The following is a 5,247-nucleotide window of genomic DNA, read 5'->3' as shown; positions in this document are numbered from 1 at the left end:
GGCACTGAGGTCCCCCAGAAAGAATCGCTTGGGATAAAGATGTGAAGATGACACTTGATGGACATGCACTCCCCCAGAGCCCAACGGAACATTACTGTAGCTGAAAGATGATGGTGGCATCTCAAAACTCTTCTGAGATCAGTTTGTTGTTGTTTGCTCTTACAGGGGGAAGGGAAGAAATGAAGTGGACTCCAAAGGAGGTACAGAGACCTGAGGTTTTCACAGCAAGAGTCTGCCTACCTGTGCCCTACGAAAATTCAAAGTAGTCTGGAGTCAGCTCCAAGCAAAACAGCTCATTTGCACTGAAACAAGATGCTTTATGCATTTGCCACTACTTTTATACTTCTTCATGAATGTCCTCCTCATTGGGAGAGACTGTGGACCAGTCTCCTTGAAGGGGCCTGCAGGCTCTCGATGTGTGAGCTACTATACATTTTCTGTAGGAATCTAGGCTGCCAGGTTTTTAAAACAAAGTTAATGTACAAGATCTGAAACTTTTTTTTTTTTTTTTTAAATCTAACAATTATAGGTTCCATCAAAAGTATGATAAATTTAAAAGATTGGGATGACATCAGCCACCATAGTTTCAATCTATGAAATAACCGAAACCGACATATGTGCATTAAAAGTCTGTGGCTTGTTAGCAAGGAGTAACCACAGAAATCTGTGTACAAAGAAGGAGTAATGGTGGCAGACCATGAAACACGCTAGATCTGAATGTTTTGATAATGTTCAAAGAGCAAAGACATAATTCAGTCTAACTAATGAGTCTGCATGCAGCCTATGAGTATCTAATGGGTTGACACAACAAACGTAATTAGTTTATAAGTTCCTGAAGGCAAGCACAGATCCGAGCGATCTCACTTACATCAGGAGTAGCTGTACCAAAGGGAATTAGTCACAAGGCCAGAGGGAATATGTGGATTATCTGTGTGATCTTCTACCTACCTCAGGTCAGAGAACTCTCCTGACCTAATTCACTCCCATTTGAATGGGAGCATCTTTTTGAGAAAAAGACATTTTGGTGTAAAATATTCAGTGCTGAAGAACCAGCCACAGACCTTAGCATGCTCTTCCACTGCTTAATAACCCTCATTGTTAATTATTACTGTTTTCTGCTCTGAATCTGAATCTGCCAAGGCTCATCTTGCAGCCTTTTAATCTTGTGATGCCTTACTCTGTGAAGGGGAAAAGCCCTCTGCTGCCAAATGTCTCTTTCCCTGCTTATGGCTTAGGTCCAAGTACACACAAGCTGTGTGTCTGTCCCTGGCTGGGAACCCAAACCCTTGTTACCTACTTCAGCTGCAGTCGTACGTGCTGGGGGAAAGCCAGCAGGGTCATGAAGTGAGGAGTTGCATGGAGCTTGTGCTGGGCAAGGCTGGGCATCATGGCATGAGCACATCCCGAGGGAAGAGCACTAGTGGGTAGGGTACTCGGCTGGCATGGGGAAGGAGGAAAGGCAACAAGAAGTTCTGCTGCTCCTGGGGTGATTTCATTCAGGGTTATTTAATGCAGAATATGTACATAGGGGTGAGAAGAACTGTGGGTGGTGTATGGCAGCGTGTGGTGGAGGTGGTTTCACTGGGCTTGTTGAGGAGACTGAAATACTCCTCTGCTTAGATTTCACAGCATCACAGAATCATTTAGGTTGGAAAAGGCCTTGAAGATCATCTTGTCCAACCACTAACATAACACTGACCGTTCTCTGCTGATGCAGAAGTCCCGAACACAACTGTTCTCAACTACCCCATATCCCTAAGCGCTATGTCAGCCTGAATCCTGAAGAACCCTAGGCAGGGGCAAGCAGCAGAGATATGTGCCCAGGACAGTCCAGGGCACGCACAGGAGTAGAACTGCAGGTTCTGGGGGGATGTCTGCAGCCCAACAGAGAGGTGCCTAATCAACTTAATTGCATCTAGAGTTAGGCAGCTGCTGACCAAGTACCTTTCTAGATCTAAATTTTGGAACTCTTAAGTTTGCTACACCCCTTTATGGGCACCCAGACTTTTTTCCAGATCCAGCACCGACCAATTGTGTTTAAGTCACTTTTCTTTCAGAAGATGGACAGCTTTGAGCCCCTGGACTCAGGTGTGATGAGGGCACTTCACAGCCTTTTACTTACATCATGGCTCTTCCCGCTTTCTTCTGGAGTTGTGGTTACCAGGACTGGAGATCTGAGAGCACACAGGAGCCAAGTAAAGAGCTCAAGCAATATTTTCAACCCAGCATCTTTCCTGTTTGTGGATCCAAGGATCTTGTTATTCTTTTTGCCACAGAGCCACATGCCACAACCACCTGTGGCCAGCTACTCCCTACCGCTACCCCAGGATTTTTCAGAGTTACCTGTTTTCATAATACAGTCACTGATGCTTCAAGTCTAACCTGCCATGGTGTAACTCCCCTCAGTCAGGGGAGTGATTTGCAACACATGATTAATTAGTCCAGAAATGCTTGCAAGGTTTTTGACATGGACACACACATGCCATGCAGGTGGCAGGTGCCTTGCAGTGACAGTTAGTGGGACTATAAATAGACCAAGGATTTTTTTAAAAGTTGTGGCATAGTCCTTAGGTACCAAGAGCTGAAAAGCACCATCCTGAAGTCCTTTGTTCTGAGATTGACAGTAGATGTATGGAAAAGCATGTTGCTCCCTCATCTAAATTTACTAGATGTTATAATTTACTCAGTGTTAGGCAGCCATTCTTCTTCTATCCAACCACTTTTCCAACCTCTGTGTCAGCTGCAAACTTCAGCACTTGGGATTTTATCTGGGGCATGGTTTAAAACAAAACAACACACCACAACATTAGGCAGCGTAAGACAATACCCGATGCCTGCAGAACCTCTCTGAAAAGTAATTGCTTTAGGATGGTTCCCCTTTAGTTATTTTAAGACTAGTGTGCTGGATTTTCACCAATATGAACCAGTCTGAGTTTACATTCTTCTACCTTTTTAATCAAAGTGATTTTCTAGCCAGACAGTTGTTTACAGAAGCAACAAAATACTTTTATCAGTAAAACTTATTATCTTGTTTTAGAAATATAAATTAGTTTGACAGGAATTATTTTCCCTAATCCCATGTTGATTGGAATTATTATTATCATGATCATCATCAGTAAGATTCTTTAATATTTTATTAGTTGAAACCTCTACATACTCTGCTCTCATTTCATCTGGGAGCAAAGCCAAGCTGACAGATCTATTGTCATCAGGCCATCTGATCTACCTGCTTTTAAAATTGGCAGAGAATTGATTTTTTCCCTACTTATCTCCATATCTCTGCTATCCCAAGATTTAATGAAATTATTTTTCTTGTCTGTCTCTCTGAACAGTATCAGATATAAATGAGCCATACCTACTGATTTTAAAATCTGTCAATTTAAGAGATTCTGTTTACCACTCTCCGTTATTTTTGGAACGTAAAGTATGTCATCACCCCTCTGAGATATGTATACTTCATCCTGCTCTCTACCTCGTATGTAACTGGATTATTTACTGAACATTTCAACCTTTTCTGCATTTCGTTGGCAATTCTGCTATTTTACACTGATGAATAATTATTAAGGGATCAGAACTGGATTTGGAGGAGCTTTTAAACATCAGTATCATGGGTTAACCAGCAAAATAGAATGAAAATTATTTACAAGTCTTGAATTTAAAAACCAGTATTTTCAATGCTTCTTTTTTATTTTTAGCTTTCTGAACCTTGGATCTTGTTCCTATGCTTTTTTCCACCAGCTGAGAGCTAAGAAATGTAATTTTATTAATAAAAAAGGTGGTGTTTTTATTTTAGTCATCTGATTCCAGAAGCTAGGGCTTTAAAAAAAATAGATCAACCACCAGGAAACTCATGATGACGCATGAGAGCTGGCAAATCTTCTACAGCATCACCAATGCTGTAAGATTAGCAACAGCAAAAGGAACAGTTAACGGTGTTATCACTGGCAGCGCAGTGTCTATGTATTTGATGAAAAATGGGAAGAATTGTTTTTCCTTTTTAAGTGCACCTGCAACCTCTAGCAAGCTGGTTCATTTACAACCCTGGTATGCAGTCTGAGTGCCAAACTGGGACAACTCCTGCCTCCAGCCCCTCCTTCAGTTGTTGCAGGTTGTTCTGTGAAATATCCACTTTAATACTCAAACTGCCTTCACGTCTTGGTGCTTTGAGCATAGGACAGCCAAAACTGGACTTCTGTATTTCTATATTTCTATGCTCTTCTCCAGTATGGTCCTCTTCTTGAAGGTGCTCCACAGGTGTAAGCTTCTGGTGAGAGTAATGCACAGGATACCCACACGGTCCACAGCTCAAGCCTGTACTAAATAACATGCACATGTAAACTTTTTTTCAGAACGAAAAGCAAATTAGTCTCATCATCCAGCTTGGTCTCCATCCATGTTTAGCTGCTCCTGGAATACATAGTCATCTGAATATACCAAAGATATTTAGCTCATTACTTGCGACCACTCCTGTACTAGCTACATGTATATATATATGTGTATATATATATATATATATATATGACAGACTTGAAAGAGAGACTTTCTATTTAGTCAGCTGCCCAGAAATGCCCCATATTCTCAGCGTTCGTCTTAGAGAATTTATTTCTTCTGGACAAGAGGCATCCGGAAAGTCTCCAGCCATCGGTAAACTGCATTCACCCCAGACGAAGCTCTGCAGCCCTGGGAGCAGCCCCCAAAAGCTCGCTTTGAGCTCCCTCTGCTGCCGAGCGTCTTGCAGAAAACCTTCACAGCGCCGTCCTGGCCTCAGCAGCAGCGCTATTCCACCCACGGTGCTCATGCTCCGGGACTGCTTCTTGCTTGACTGTTGGTAAACGAGGAGGTAGGCGTGAAGCCTCTGCAGAGCACAGGGTAACACGCCGTGTTTTGCCCTGCAGGCTCCGACTCTGCAAAAACATAAGGTGCTCCATGTTGTGTGAAAAACCTAAGCGCTCCATCGTACGTGACAAAACTAAGCGCTCGATGATACGCACCTCTGCCCGGGATGGAGGCAGTGGCTGTCACAGGCCGTGGGGGCCTCGCTGGCCCACAGCCCGCGGCCTACCTGCACCAGCCCTGTCCCACCGCGGCCCCCAAAAGCCGCCACGCCACGGGAAATGCATTAAGAGGCGTCAAAGCGCTGCAGCAAAGCTGGCAGAGCCCGAACGGCCGAGGCTCAGGGGAAGGAGGCCGGCCCGGCCGACCCGGCCTGGCTGGCAGCCTCCTCGCTCCTACGGGCCTGTGTGGGCC

The 5,247-nt window shown here is 44.1% G+C and overlaps 1 protein-coding gene across 1 annotated transcript in view; it reads left to right on the top strand.

Annotated features, from left to right (window-relative positions):
• The first annotated feature begins 4,522 nt into the window (after positions 1–4,522).
• The window catches only part of LOC113485945 (phosphatidylinositol 3,4,5-trisphosphate 3-phosphatase TPTE2-like), a 20,116-nt gene continuing 19,391 nt past the window's right edge, over positions 4,523–5,247 (top strand). Inside the window, exon 1 of the mRNA XM_026859427.1 lies at positions 4,523–4,919. The gene's annotated coding sequence lies outside the window, so the exon portion shown is untranslated. The remainder of the gene's footprint in view (positions 4,920–5,247) is intronic.

The sequence above is a fragment of the Athene cunicularia genome (assembly GCF_003259725.1).
Source record: "Athene cunicularia isolate RWA chromosome 1 unlocalized genomic scaffold, athCun1 chr1_part1, whole genome shotgun sequence".
Taxonomy (NCBI): Eukaryota; Metazoa; Chordata; class Aves; order Strigiformes; family Strigidae; genus Athene; species Athene cunicularia.
The sequence above is the reverse complement of the archived record's forward strand: the minus strand, read 5'-3'. Positions and strand labels throughout refer to the sequence as shown.